The sequence below is a fragment of the Carya illinoinensis genome, chromosome 9, assembly GCF_018687715.1.
Source record: "Carya illinoinensis cultivar Pawnee chromosome 9, C.illinoinensisPawnee_v1, whole genome shotgun sequence".
NCBI classification, from domain to species: domain Eukaryota; kingdom Viridiplantae; phylum Streptophyta; class Magnoliopsida; order Fagales; family Juglandaceae; genus Carya; species Carya illinoinensis.
Window position 1 is genome coordinate 26,785,269 of NC_056760.1, and position 16,583 is coordinate 26,801,851.

Sequence of the window (16,583 nt, forward strand, 5' to 3'; positions counted from 1 at the left end):
TTACTTTTATAAAATCTTTAAAATATTTTTCTTTAATAATAAGTGGAAATATGACAGGATTTATGAGAGATTTGTTTTTTTAGAAGATAAAATTAAAAAAAAAAATTATATTTAAGAATAGGATTTATTTTATTTATTAAGTAAAATATAAAAATTTAGATCTTACAAATAAAAAAATTACATCATACGCAATTTTAATGGTGTAATATTATACACTAACTTACAAGTTTAAAGATAAAAAATTATTAGGTATTTCTAAAGAACGGATGATGTTGTACTCTTTTCCTATCACAACATATCGTGAATAAAAAATATTTATTTAAGTACCAATTTTAATTGACATTACATCCTATGATACAACATGTCTGTACTCCAAAAATATCTAATAAATAATGTAAAGATTATAAAATATTGTATGTCAATATGATAGTAGTATTGCCTATAGGCTTTCTTTTGAAAAATTAGTTTTTGTAATGTTAAAAAATGTGAGTGGTTTTTTTTTTTAGGGGTGGGCTGCAAGGACCCCAACAATAGGGGTGGGTAGCAGGTGCCTGCCACCCACTGCACCGCCCCGTTCATCACGCTCATATGAAAGGGGCACTGCAAAGTTGGGGGATGGAGGGGGCTCAGCCCTACTCCGTAAATACCCCGCCCTGCCCCCAAATTCATAAGGGGAACCCCAACCCCTCCAACCCCCTCCCCCCAGGGGTCCCCAAAAAAAAAACTTTTCAGTAGTTTTCAGTTTTCCCAAACCTTCTTTAACAACCCTTTTCTATCTCGATCTCTCGTCTTTGAGCCTCTGCCCCTCCTAGGTAGATGAATCCACTACTTCAACCCTCTGTCTTCTTCCTCAAAATCTCATTCCTCTGAACATTTTTGTTTGCAAGACTCTCTCTTTCATTTGCAGGTTCTTGAAGCTTTTGTTTTCCTTACATGTATTTCACAAGAAACCAAATTAATAAGGAAGAAAAATAAAGGAAAAAGAATAAACCAACAAGTTCGCAAGCTCCACAGACTATAGAGGGTAGAGCATGTTTCCAGATCTTCAAATGAGGTTGTTTCACTCCTTCGAGTTCTCTCTATGCTAAAATATTTATTTCTGATTTTTGTTTTCACTCTCATTTTCTTTTGAGGGGTTTGATTCCATCAACGAGTTGTGGAGTTTGGTTTTGTCGTTGCAATTGGAAAAATGGTGGACACTGGACACGGTTCTAATTGATTAGGGAGGGGAGGGGCAGGGCGGAGGGCGAACAGATGAAAGTCAAACCCCACACCCCGTGCAACGGATGGGGTACCCTGCCCCCGCGTGGACCAGGGAAAATTGGGTGAAAATATTTCCTACCCCCACCCATGTGGGAGCGAGGAAGGGTTGGCGCTGCCCCATAGGGGGCAAGTAGCACCCCTATCCAACAATTGTTTGTCTAACCCCACCGACTGGCCCCTACATGTTTGGCCACACCTTCAACCATCAGATGCCAGGGTGCATGCCCCTACCTCCACCATGAAGATCAAGTGAAGATGAGGCCCAAGCTAGGCCCAAGCCTGCCCGTTCTAGGCCCTATATGTTCGCATATATATATATATATATAACTATTTTCTTTAACAAAACAACATCGTTGTAATTTAGGGTTTTGTTACTTCGTATAAAAGGCCATCCCCAAAAGTGATCCCCTCATCCTGCCTCTCTCTCTTTCCCTACCCCCCTCTCCCCCGTTGTATTTCTCTTCTTTCCTCTCGCAATGCATTGTTGCCGTTGCCATCATGGTCTCTCTCACCCTCTCGTCGTCACTCCTAACAGGTATATATATTCCTTTCTCTTTCCTCTCTCAAATTCTTAGTGCCTTTAATTTAGTATTTTGTGGCTCTGTCGTTGCCATCATGGTCTCTCTCTCCCTCTCACTGTCACCCCCCGCTGATAAATATATATATATATATATATATATTTCTATCTAGTTGGTGGTTCACTGGTTAGGTAGTACCTCACAAGTTAGTTGGTATTTTATAACTGGTTTTTTGGTGGGTGGGTGGTGGGCACTTTGAATTTATCAAGGTGGGCGAATGGATCAAGGAGTCAATCCACCCCGTGACAACCAGACAGGGGGAACCTACTCGAGGCCAGAACCTAGGGGCCCAAACCTCCAAACCCCCCATACTAGGGCGGGGGGTAGGATAGGGGCACCCCTAGTCGTCTTCGTAACACTCATTGAGCAACGAAAAAAGCATTCAAAATTTTTTTCAAAATTTGCTAATATATAACGTCGTGTTTTATACACATTTGAGTCAGGCCATATGCAGTTCGGGTCTTCTATCTTGAGCTTGCTAACACAAAGAAAAGATCAAGAGATGGTTGCCCTTGTGGTGACTGTGGGAGCCTCCAATGTCAAAGTCAGTAATGTTTCCCAAAAATATGCAAGAGAGTAGTGAAAGTATAGAGATTTCAGAAAGTGAAGAGTGTAACCCCCTTCTGATACCTAGGGGTTCTCTTTTTTACTTGGCTTTAAGGATCAGGCAGCCATGCTCTATGGTTTTTTTTTTTTTTTTGTTGGGGAGGGGGGGGGGGGGGGATGTCCTCCCAAAGTCCCTTCCACCATCCCATTTAATATGGCGTGGCCCTCTTGATGATGTATTAATGCAACATGATCCTCTAGAAGGCGCATTTAATGTGACGTGATCTTCAGTTTCGTCTTAGGATTCAGTCCTGTCGAAATGGCATATTTCTCTCCCTTTTTCATTGGGACATATTTTCTATGCTCCCTGGCCAGTGGACTAACCTCTGCTCCAAGGCCTCGAATCTGATTTTACAGGTCAAGAGCCCTTTAGTCAGGTTGACGGACGACTTGGTCGATACGAGCCCCTGGGTATTAGGCTCACCCTCTGGGCCTTTTGGGCCTGGGTAAAAAACCTCCCAACAATAAGATTCCAATTGCTACCAATTTTAATAAATAAGATATGCTTTATAATTATTATCGAATTAAAGCTATCACATAATAATTTATTTTAGAATAATGTTAGATATAGTTCTAAGGTATGAAAGTCTCATACACTCCCTTTGAAAAAAATGAGATCCACTATTTTAAAAAATAATTTTTTCATTTTAGTCCCAAATTTACCTATTTTTAGATGGAGTGCACATTATTCATATATCATAAGACTACAAATATCAAATCTCTTACTTAACATTGATGATATAGTTAAATGGTCCTCCCCCTCAATACTTCTTAGTAAATTTTTCACAAAAATAAAAGATGTCTCCCCGTCCATTAGAACAAAGAGTATCAATTCTAACCTTGTCTCAAAGAGACTTACTCTAATTCAAAACACATATTATTCTCATCTTACCATGTTGATATTGCATTGTGTATCAACACTGCTTGCATGAGCTCTTATATAAGAAAAATGAAAAGATAAAAGAGATGAAGAAAGATCTCACGTTATGATCATAGTAAAATATGAGTAAAATAGAAGTTTACTACAAAGCTTTCTCTCCGAGTAAACTCTCACAAAATCCTTCCCATTGCCCCACCCAATATTTGTTACTGTTCATTAGGGGAGGGGGGTTGGTGCTTTGGCTCCAACCAGCTCCCCTCCTTGTTGGCCACGGCCCTATCCATTTCTATTAATTTACGTCTTTTTCCGGTTGGTTTTTATGTGTTTTTCCGTTAGCACTATCACTTGCCGATCTACTACCTTCCAATGATCAAAGGCAGACACACGCCCCTCCATCAGCTTCCCTAGGTGCCGATTGTCCTGTTAGCAGAAGAAATCCGCTCTTTTGTGCAGCGTGTACGGCTCACACTTGGCTTATGCCTTGAGTCAGATCCATGCGTCACCATGTTTTGGGGAGTTTTCTGCTGCCACGCTAGACAGTTTCGGGTCCAGCGCCTTCGACTCTTCCAGATCTGACTATTTCTCTCTCCAGTTGTGGCGTGTGGCCTACACACTCCGCCACCATCAGTTTTGGCCCTTCGCTGATGATTCATCACTATGTTCTAGCTCTCCCTAATCTAGGATCGAGTGAAAGTGGATGTAAAAGTTCATTCCAGCCAATCCAAACCAATACGTTGCATAACACCCCTCTATACTGCTGCTTCCCGCTATAGTTTTATAGTTTGTTCATCAGACCATATTGAAACCATCATCAAGCGATCTCCCCTTGTGGGAATTGAGTAAGAGCCATTTGTTTGGTTCCCATCATGTCCTTTGTTTTTTCTTTTTTTGTTTTGTAGTATGTGTTGGCTTTGGGAAGACTGTAAGAGACTCCTACTCCATCAAACTTGTATCTTATATCCGTTAGTTTATCTATAGATGTCATACTTGCTGAGAAAAAAAAATAGAAGTTTAGTATAAAGTTGTTTTTCAATTCCAAATGGCCACTTACTTAGTAACTTCAGAATTAAAAATGGGAAGAAGCAGTAATCATTCACTCTTGAATCTTTTACACTCATGAATAAAGCATTGTTCATATATTTAAAAGAACATTAGGAGATTTGTTTTATGATGCGTTGCGTTCACCCCAAGACAAAACATCCTATACTTTGTTTATTCATATTCTTTCATTTGGGGGCATCCATCTCATGATCAGCCATTTTGATAAACACTTAGAATGAATGTGCCTTCGAAACCTCAAGTTTTGAATCAGGCCCTTCTTTAAGATTTCCGTTTATCTAAATTAATGAAAAAACACGGGGCCTTTGACACATCAAAAATCAGTTTTTCTTAATTTAAAAAATAAAATAAAATATTAATAACCATAATTAAAAAAATATAAACAACAAATAAGAAAGAACAAGGTTGGATCATGAGCACAAGATTCCCATGGCTTGTCCATCAAAAATCAGTTTCTCTTAATTTAAAAAATAAAATAAAATACTAATAACCATAATTAAAAAAATATAAACAACAAATAAGAAAGAACAAGGTTGGATCATGAGCACAAGATTCCCATGGCTTGTCCACAACCAACTGATTCAGCCATGCTGTTGTGACCTAGATTTGGCTATATAGTGTGGGTGGCGAAATTTGGCCACCACCACGAATGTGGTTGAATCTAGCCACTCATGTGCTAGCTAGACTTGGGATATCACAAGATAGCTGAATCCAGCCACCCCATGATGGCATATGCTCAATCAGCATGGGGGTTGCTAGATTCTACCACCCCACCCACAACGTGGTGGCCAAAATGACTTTGTTACTTTTTTCTATTTTTAGAAAATAAATTATACTCGCTTTTTTATTTTTCAATCATTAAAAAATGAATATAAGGTCTAGTGCAAATGAATATAGTGAATATTCACTATATTCAAATGAATATAGTGAATTGTATAATGGCTTATAGGGTAGTGGGCTAGGTGACTAAACTAAGCTCTAGTTGAGGTTGAGTAGGCCAAAATTCTTTAACAAAACTAGGCTTTGGGATGTAGATTAGTGTTGTTAGCATAGGCGCGCGCGCACAACCATGGCATATTTTATCATAGTTAGGGCAACTGTTTGAAGATTTTTTAATTTTTTTTTTTTTAAATGTGTTTGAAGATATTTCTGAGCTAACAAGAGTTGGTGCTAAGTGATGATTGATAATACTTTCAACTAGACTTACATATACGGCAATAGTAGTTGCTTCAACTTTTCACTAGTATTAAGATTGTTTACAAAAAAAAAGATATATTTTTTAAGCAAATAAATATATAGAACATCAAACAAGAACATAAAAATCAAGGTGGGGAGCTCGACAAGCACCTCATAACAACCAAAATAGTGACAATTTTCTTTTATTGGGACCGGTGTCTGAAAACAAAGTCTTGACTAATCCCGAGGGTACATAGTCCCTCAGCAAAGAATTTCCCATAAGTGCACCTAGAATAATTTAAAGAAAAATTCCCTTAATTCGATGACTCCTAGTAATTGTTTACACCTAGGAGGATTTGAACCTTAGATTTGTAAAGAATATACTACGTACAAAGATTAAGGTCTTTACCACTTGAGCTAAGCCCTTAGGGTTCAAAATAGTGACAATTAATAAATCAAAGAAAAATAAAGTTCAATATGTGGAAAATGTGACCACGGGAGCATTATCCCATGGATAGATCCTCTAGAGTTTTTGACCAAATTATAAGATCAAGACTAAGAGAAAGATACATAAATAGATTTCATAAGGCTTATTGAACATTTAATACTACTTATGTAATTCACTTGGACAACCATTAATGTTGTGGAAAAACTTCATGCATCTATTTATCTTTCAATCTAAGCCTTAGAGTTTAGTTAAGAATTCTAGAAGATCCAAATCCTCCTTCCATGATTTCTGGTTTTGAGCTGCTTTCATTGCTTAAAAAATTTCAGTTTAGTAAAGAATGTTGCCACTAAAGAGCATTAAAAAAAGCCAATTTTGGGCTAATTCCAACTTCCAAGATTGATATCCAAGTAATAGAAAGCATTCTTGAAAGGGCGAAGTATTTTATAGAACACATCACTCACTCAAAGTTGGGACACAAGACTAATAAAATAGTGATCAGTGGAGGAAAGTGGATAAGTCACCTCCACAAATTGAGTTTTTTTTACGGTTACGTTTTGGGTTACGTTTTTGGGTCGGAATGAAAACAATCACAAAATGGTATTTTACTAGTTTGATATCTATCAAAAATTTGACTCTTTTTTTTATGACGATTATGTTTTTGTGACGGTTATGTTTTTATGTGGCCACAAAAACCATAAACTGCTGTAGTGTGCATGACCAAGGCATTTGATAAAGGGATTTGCTAGACGCAGTCGGTAAATGCAGTCGGCATGCAGTCGGCTGTACGGAATAAATAAAAAAAATAAAATATTTTTTTTCATGGCTGTACAGAATGAATAAAAAAAAAGTTATAAAAATAATTTTTTTTTTTCATATAGGTCCCATATTAATTTATTTTTTTCAAAGCGACTGCACGCCGACTACATTTTCCGACTGTACAAATCATTTCTCTTTGATAAATGGGATTGAAAATTTAAACTGGATAACCTTGGGGAGTTTGGGTTTTCTAGAATTTGGATTAAGATTATTCTAAATACATCTCCACTCCTTTCCAATTGTAAGTAAATGAGACTTACAAAGGTTTATTGAAATGCTCACGAGTGATTAGCTAGGAAAGATGACTGACTTTCTCTTGGTATATATCATAGATGCTAGGTATGCAAATTACAATCATTTTTCCTAAGAAAAATAATTTGTATAATTTTACAGTACGTAAATCTTGTACACTCCATTAGAAAAAAGGTGAGTGAACATGAAATTCATATAAAAAAAAAAAAAAAAATGCATGTGTTTTTAAATTGCGAGTCATTCTTTTCAAAAGAAACGTACGCACAAGACTTGCATAGTATAAGAGTGTATTTAGCATTCCTCTTTTATGAATAATTCAACTGTAAAAGATATTATGCAATCATATGAAGAAATCTCAAGGCAGCCGGTTAATTAGAAGCCCAAATTAAGCACATGCCTTGTTATCCCACATGCAGGTAAGTCCATGTCATTGCATGCCATTTCATTACCATTTATTTACAAACCATTTCACTATTGTTTAAAGAATTTTTATCTCATCTTATTCTTCAAACAAGGCCTTAGTTGATTGCTTATAGTTGCTTCATTAACCCTAGAAACTACTAGCTAGACACTTGGGGCATGTTTTGGGTAACACCAAACATTTTCAAAATTTTCAAAATTTCTTATTTCTTATAATTTCATTATGAATATATATCACTCAAATATAAAATATTTCTCTATTTCAAATTTTAAATTTTTCATTTAATTATTATTCAAACTGCATAAACATTAATACAACTTTTACAAATTTTCAAACAAAAATAATATTAAAAAATTATATTCAAATAACTTTTTAACTTTATCTATTCACTTTCACATACTCAAATACAATACTTATTTTAAAGAATATATTTTTATTTGATTTTTTCTCTCTTATTTTCCCAAAAGCCAATAAAAACAACTTTACTCAAACTATTGCATTGTCATTCACAAAATTTTGAGATACTTTGAGCATCCAAACATGCCCTAGTATTTGTATAGTTAGTAGAACTATTTTTTTTTTTTCTAATACAATTGGTTTCCCAAATAAAATACTAATTATAATTATAATAATAATTATGCCCACACCTAGTCCTATCTGCTAACATATTTAGAGCGTATGGTCTTGATATTCTACAACCCTCCCAGAAAAGCTTCCGATTGAATATCCTTCGCTTGTAGATTCAAGACTCATGGTTCTTCAACCTAGTTTCTCATTGAGATTCAAATAGCATTGATTGGGGGTGCATCCAATTCACTTAATGTCACCATCGCATTAGAAATAGACAAGTTCATTCTCAACTCCAATTGAATGTCATTGAGCATTCATATCAAATATATAATCAAATATTAAGTAATTATATTTTTTAAGTTTCATTTCATCTAGCCTAATGTGATGCGATACTTCCATTTCCTATCTTAAGTAGTACTTGTCAATTCTTCGTGGTCAAAATTGTTCTGAAAGTAAGTTGGTGTATCAACTATTTATGGACATGTTGACCTCTTGCTTCGAAGTGTTATCTGGATCCATTAGGTGGATTAGTGTGTGAATGAGATATACAATTTTATTTTTTTTTTTTCCCTCCCAAAATCAATATCGTTTGGGTAGACCTAGTAGTTCATTTAAAAAAGTCCCTTCCACATAATGGGACCAAAGAAACCCAATTCATACTCTTGAGTAAGGGTTGCAATTCATGTTTGCGGATCATTTACGTGTCGTGTCAAATCATAGTACAAAATTATATGGATCAACCAAATGTGACATATTTAATTAAACGGCCAGACCCTAAAATATACTAACATGATCCACAGGTGACACGACACAATTTGTATAATCCATTTAATAGATGAGTAATGCTACATACAGTCGTGGAATTGCAAACGCCGCGCAATCGCTTTGAAAAAGAGTGAGATCCACGATTAAAAAGTTAATTTTTTTTTTCATGTGAGTTCCATATTAATTCATTTTTTTCAAAGCGACTGCATGCCGCTTGCACAACCACGACTGCAAATATCATTTCTCTTAATGGATTATTTTGGACACAACCCGTTTTACCTTTTTCATCTCATTTAACTCATTTTAACTCGTTTCATATATATGGGTTTGAACTGATCATTATTGTATTGAGTTAAGATGTTTCATATGTTTAATAGTTTGAGATATTAAGTAATATTTTCATAAAATAAAAACTGCATATTAACAAAAAAAAAGTTTAATAGTTTGAAATATTAGGTAATCAAATACTAATATTAATATTATATCCCAACAATAAAAAATTAATTATTTATAAAATTTGAAAATAGAATTTATTCGTATCATGCGGGTTGATTGCATTTTTGTGGGTTAACTCGCAATTGATCCATTTATTACTCGTGCCTCATTGGGTCAATCAGTTTTAACCTAAACCCATTTATTTCGTATTCTGTTTGCGGGACCATTCATATATTGCCACCTCTAATCTTGAGAAGTAGCCAAAACATTATGGTAGAATAAAAAGCATGACAAAATTAATTCCAAGTCTTCAACTAAACTTACATAATATAGCCTCAAAAAATTATTTCATTTGAACTTACACGCATCACAAATAAACAGGCACTAAATTTGATATCATGAGGCAAATGAAGCACGAGGAAAAAAAGCATTAATTTTAGAAGCAGCAGCAATAATGGTTCAAAAAAAATTTTGAGTTCAAAGATCTCAATCCAATAGCCATCAGGATCCTTAATAAAGGTCGTCCCTTTCACATTTTTATCATCTGGTTTATACCTAACTCCACACCTATGACAACTGCATGCCCATGAAATAAGACAACTGATCAAACATTACTACAAGTCCCCGGCCAACCTGTTTCTGGATTCATTAGTACACTACCCCATCTGTTATATCAACTCCACTTTCACATACAACCCTCAAGCCCAAAACAAAGCAGAACGTTTGCTACAAGCCATTAACTACAAGCCAATAGCAAGATCTAATTTTAATACTTATTTGACAAAAGCTTCATCCATAATACTGTGAAATACATGCAGCTAGCAGGAAAAAAAATATTAGCACTACACCAAACTAGACTATGCCTAAACATTTTTAACTTTCAGCAAGGTTAAGCTCAGAAGCCATTTTGCATATACACCCAGCTACTGGTTTAATGTGCCTCCCAACTTATAAAGAAAAATCAAAACAATGATTACCTTCCTGTGTATTTAGTGTGCCCTCTAACTAAACCTTCTAGCTGTAGTTTGTGTTCTTTTCTTTTTTTTTTATTAAAAAAAAAAACACTATTAACATGTAACTATCTAGGGCTGGTTTAGTTTACAAAAACCAAACTATCTCATTTCATCTCATATAATCATTACAATTTTTTCAATTTTCAAAACAAAACTAATATTAAAAAAATATATTATAACGAAATTTTATTCAACTTTTAATAAAACATTTCATCTCATTTCATTTCATCTTATCATAATTGTGCAACCAAATGAGGGCTTAATATTGCTGCATTGCAACCTTTCAAAAAATAAAAAATTGCGACTCATGCCCAACACACTAGTCATAATTTTGTGGACCTTCGTTTCTAAAGAATTTCCAATTGAAAAGGACGAAAAAACTCTTGCTGTATTGGAGACAAAGTTAAGGTGCCTATCCTCATAATTTCAATCTCCTCCATCTTTCAGTGTAGCTTGGGCCTTTCTTTTGGAAGGCGAATAATCTCTTTTCGGTCTTCCTTTTCTACTCATTTTCTCTCTTCTTCTCTTCCTTCATATCATTAACCAAGCCAACAAGATTTGGAGACATGATGTTTTGCCTCCTTTGTTTCTCTCTCAGTACTCTTTTTGAGCCTTCTTGACAATAGGTCTCTCCAAATCTACAAACAATGATGGAGACATAGTGTCTTCTCCTAAACATTCTCAATTCTCAACTCATCTGCGTTCAACATTTTTAGTTCTCATTTGTGTATTTATTTTATATATATAGAAAAAGGGCAAGAAAAAAATAAATTCTATTATTTTTAGCATTATATCCTCTGCATATTAAGGGCTCGTTAGAAATCTGCACCTACATAACTAGAACCAAATTTCTTAATTACAAAAAACACCTACATTTTTTGCCCGTACTTGGCACATTGGCCCGTCCATTTTGTATATAAGAGTACTAAAGACACTGCCTATGTTGTTGTACTGGTGACAGCTCCCTGGCCGGCCCAACATGTCATTTGTCTTGGCTAGAGTTACTCCCTTTATGATTACTTCAGCTAGGTTCTCTTTCCCACGATGGCCCAACATTTTCTCCATACCATCTATGTTTTTTAACACTATACATATCACTTTACTCATTCACTAACACACCACGTGATTCTTCACATTTTCTCTGAACCCATAGCTGGAAAAGCAAATTTTCCTTCTCTGTACAACTCCCCTTTCTTCTTCCTTCCCCAAGCCTAATACCTAGAAATGAGCCCTAATTGTCCTGAAAAAGCATCAAAAGTCACTAACGACATTGTGGGAATCTCCCTCTGCGTCATGCAAGAATTCCCTTACAACCCTAGTGAAAGACACTCAAATGGTCTTCGCCCCTCTTCCACAACAGTACCGTCGCGTGGCTGACCTACAGTCCAGATTCCCCTGCCCTTCACAGTGGGTTCGGCTTGACTTGTAGATCGACATCAAGGCCTTTGCTATTCTTGCGGCATTTTTGGCAATGGGTTTGTTGATAATCACAGGTCCAGAGAGTGCTTGCTTGTGAAACCGCTGTTTGAACAGAACAAGCGTATAAATTCCTCATGCCCAAGCCAAGCATATCCACCAGAATCAATCTCACCTCATGGCACTCCACTCTCATTTCTGGCCATAAATGGCATATGACCCATAGGTTAGCCACGACAAATCCAAAGACTCGGTCCTACTAGGTAAGCAGGCCTCTTCTCCAAGGTTGGATTTTAATAAAACAGAGTATATGCAGAGATATTGAATGGGAATGTTTGTTCTCTTCATTGTTTTTGTATTCGGTACATGCTGCTATTTATACACATAAAACATAATATTCTTTTTATAACAGATTTTATCACTAAAAGCATGACACTTGTATAACAAAGATTCATTCTGGAACATTCTGGCTTGGCACATCTTCAGTATTTCCTGATGAGGTATCCTTTGAGTGCTGATCATGTGTGGTAATTGTATTGTTGATACGCCCCTGCGAGCCAAGCATGCCTGGAAGAACAGTGAGGCTTGATCTAAGTGTTGAAAATGTGAAAGTGGATAAGGGCTTTGTAAATATATCAGCAAGCTGATCCTTGCTTGAGAGAAATGAAACTTGAAGAGCTTTTTCTTGAATTTGGTGCCTTACAAAATGATATTCAATATCATTATGTTTGGTATGAGAATGCATCACAGGATTCATGGATAGGTAAGTTGTCCCTAATTGTCACAGTAGAGGGTAGGGGGTTTTGAAAATTCTTAATTCAGACAAGAGAGATTGTAGCCACAGTAATTCATAAGTGGCATGAATAAGAGCCTTGTATTCTGCCTCAGTACTTGATTGGGCTATAATAGATTGCTTCTTTGAGCTCCATGAGACCAACCTTTTGTCATAAAAGACACAATAGCCACTAGTCGACTTCCTATCATCGAGGCACCATGTCCAGTCTGCATCGGTGTATGCAGCTAAAAATAGAGTAGAAGATGGTTGAAGAAATAAACCATAATGAAGTTTATGTTTTAAGTGGTGTAAAATATCCTTAACACTTGCCAATGATATAAGCACGGGGCATGCATAAACTAACAAATACGATTGACAGAGAAAGCAAGATCTGGCCTGGTGAAGAGAAAGTACTGCAAACTGCCCACTACACTTCGATATGAAGTAGGATCTTTTACAGATGTGGAATCAAAGGTAGACAACTTAGTGGAAGGAGACATGGGGCTACTAACTGGCTTAAATTTTAACATATTCTTCTTTTTTAGCAAATCCAAAATATATTTCCTTTGAGAAATAATAAGTCCAGTAGCATCTCGTCGACATTCAAGACCCAAGAAATAATGTAAATCCCCAAGATCCTTAAGAGGAAAATCTTTGCTTAAAGTAGAAATAAGCTGAGCAAGAACACTTGGACTGGAACCAGTAAGCACGATATCATTAACAGAGACTAGGAAATATACAACCAGAAATTGATGCCGATAAATAAAATTGGTTGGGTTTAGGTGTTGAGAAGTGTTGTAAATAGTATTGAAAAAGTAGATGAAAAGTAATAATAGAATATTGAATAGTAGTAAAAAGTAATGAATAGTAGTAAAAAATAGGTGAAAAGTAATAATAAAATAATGAATAGTAGTGGAGTATGTTAAGAAGTGTTAACGTACTTTCAGTATCTAAACACATCAAGGTGTCTGATTTTGAAACAGCAAAACCCAACTCTAGTAACCGAGAGCTAAGTCGTGCATACCAGGCGCATGGATCCTATTTAAGGTCATATAAAGCTCGATTAAGTTTGCATGCACAGTGGGGAAATTGAGGGTCTGTAAACTCAGGTGGCTGAGTCATAAATACGTGTTCATCAAGAGTCTTATGCAAAAATACATTTTGGACATCCGACTGGTGAATCAACCAACCAAAAGAGACTGCGATGAAAAGAACTAACCTAATGGAAGTTGGCTTGATCAAAAGACTAAATGTTTCATTGTAGTCCAAGCCTTCAAGTTGACTATAGTCCTTAGCTACCAGTCTCTCTTTTCTTCGTTCGATGGAACCATTGGACAGGTGCTTGGTCTTAAAGATCCATCAACAGCCAACAATATTTTGATTAGAGGCAAGAGGAACCCACGACCAGGTGTTGGTGAACATAAAAGCATCAAATTCAAGCTGCATCACATGCCTCCATTTGAGATATTTGGAAGCTGGAGTAATAGAGGTGGGTTCCTTAGAAACAGCAGTGGAAGTCGCATGGGCACGCGGTAGAGGCCATGGAATGGTGCAGTCAGTTCTTATTCTAGGGTAAGTTTTATTTGCTTTGGCTCTAGTTTGCATGGGATGAATTGAGGTGGAGGGGATTTCAGAGAAGGAAGAGGTCGCACTGGGAAGAGAAGAGGTTGGAGATGACAATTCAAAAGGTGCCCTTGATGAAGTAAGAGATGGGCTTGATGTTGAAAAGGATTCAGGTAAGATAGAAGAAAGATGAGTTTGTGGGCTAGGAATAATATCATGTGTTGGTGATGAAATTTTATTGGAATTGGAAGGTGAGATCGTGGGCCTGGTAGTGTGTTGGTTAGAATAAGAAGGAGAAGAAGGCCCGTGAGGTTGAGATGGAGGAAAGAAAGGTAACTGATTGTGAGTAGGGTTGGGCCAAGAATAACATTCTGGAGATGGACTTGAATTAGACGTAAAGAATGGAAAGTTATTCTCATCAAACAACACATCACTTGATATGTACATGATTGCCGTATGAACATGAAAGCACATATAGCCATGATGAGAGGAACGATATCCAAGGAATATACATGGGAGAGATCTAAAACTCATTTTATGATTGTTGTATGGCCTAAGGTTAGGCCAGCATTGGCAACTGAAAGTTTTTAAAAACATGTAATTGGGTTTTTGAAGAAATAGAACTTCAAATGGTGATTTGTTATGTAAAATGGGAGTAGGAAGTCTGTTGATTAGGAAAATAGCAGTGACAAAAGCATCAGACCAGTAAGAATGAGGTAAAGAAGAATGAGCAAGAAGTGCACTGTTTCCACAATATGTCTATGTTTTCTTTCTATTGATCCATTTTGGGAGTGAGCATGGGGACAAGAAATTCGATTAGAAATACCAAAAGATTGTAACACATGATTAAGAGATCTAAACTCTCCACTCCAATCAGATTGCAATGCACAGATTTTTGTATTAAAGAGAGTTTCAACATGATGCTTGAAAGATAGAAAAAATGTGACTACATCGGATTTACATTTTAATGGAAAAATTATAGGTAAACCTATTGTAGTAATCGACAAAAGAAAGATAGTTTATAAAACCACCACGAGATAGCATCTGTGCAGGACCCCACACGTCAGAAAAATAGAAGATGGAGAGGAGCAGGTGATGTAAAAGAAGCTTGACCATATAGAAATTGGTGGAGTTTGACCTTGCAACACAAGGACCATAAACCCGAGGAGGAAGAAGACTTTATAGGAAGAGATACTTGTGAAATGATTCTATCAACTAGTTGCATGGATGGATGACTTAGCCGAATATGCCATTGGAAAGAGGAGACACATTCACCAACATTAGCTTGAGGAGATGAAGATATTTGTGGAAACACATACATTCCATCTTTAGTAGGGCCTTGAAGAAGAACTTTCTTGGTTCGGGAATCCTTCACACACAAAAAAAAAAAAAAATGAAGAGTGAAATTCAAAATATACAATTATCTTCACACAATTTCTGATAGAAATTAAATTCTTGGAAATTGAATGGACATGATTTAGTTTTGAGAGAAGAAGATTGCCATGAGTAGAAGAGATGGTAGAACTGTCAACTGACTCACTCAAAAATAAGTAGCACAAAGGCTATCCCAAGTGTAGGAGGATGTCGTGTAATAATTAAGAATAAAATTCCTAAATCATCTCTTCGGGGAAAGTTGTTTAAATCTAAATTCATATAAAATGGTTAAAAATTTCACAAATAAAAGTGGTGGTATGTACAATGAATGGAATGATGCAACGGAAATAAAAATGGCACTAGTCATAGACTAGATTCATACTTTTGAATTTTTTTGGAGTGTCGAAATGGAACGTAAAAGACTAACAAATTGAAATTAACAATTAAGGATTCAACTATGCTAAACAATTTTAATTAATCTAAAAATTAAATAATAAAATTAAATTTAATCTAAAATGTAATAGGAATGCATATTTAATGGAAGTTTAAATAAACAAGAAAAATAACTAATATAAAATAAAATAAACAGCAAATAAAATGTCCAACTTTTAATCATAAAATATCAAGAATATATCATAAACTTCAAATTGAAATTAAATAAAAAGTAGAGAATAAAAAGATCAAGCCTATTGAATGGAGATGAAGATTGAAAGCAGTAAAGGAAGCTAGATTGTAGCAATAATTAGACCCCTCAAGGAGTTCTTCAATAGTGCTGCAGCATGAATGAAATTGGTTATGTAAAAAGTAGGTGTGTAGCACTGAATGAATTCAGCTAAACCTGAAAGAAGGTGTGTAGCATCCAGTTAAAACCCAATATGTTTCATTCTGTGCGACGCTTAATTAAAACCCCAGAGGAAATTCTATGTTGTGGCCCCAAGAGGGAATTATCTGCTTCCCAAGTGATTAGAAGTCAAATGTGTGGTGCCCAATGAAAATAAAATGGAAAAAAGGTCTCCCCGGAGGTCAAAGTCTCCATCTATATTAAAGTAGCGTCTTCAAGTCCTATAATGCCAAATAAAGAAATCTCTTTCGTGTCCCTTTTGAAGTCCAAAAAGCATCCTTTTTAGACTAATCCGTATGCTCATTTTGCTTTTTGACTTTTCTCTTTTTTAA

The 16,583-nt window shown here is 35.8% G+C and overlaps 2 long non-coding RNA genes across 2 annotated transcripts; one reads left to right on the top strand and one right to left on the bottom strand.

The window, feature by feature from the left end:
* Window positions 1–11,263: 11,263 nt before the first annotated feature.
* Window positions 11,264–12,624, top strand: LOC122275051. The gene is made up of 2 exons (XR_006228482.1): window positions 11,264–11,961; window positions 12,111–12,624. It is a non-coding gene; the product is annotated as an uncharacterized LOC122275051 (long non-coding RNA).
* LOC122275050 lies at window positions 12,020–14,226 on the bottom strand. Its single transcript, XR_006228481.1, has 2 exons — window positions 13,693–14,226; window positions 12,020–12,718 (listed from the first exon to the last, which is right to left on the bottom strand). It is a non-coding gene; the product is annotated as an uncharacterized LOC122275050 (long non-coding RNA).
* Window positions 14,227–16,583: the final 2,357 nt, after the last annotated feature.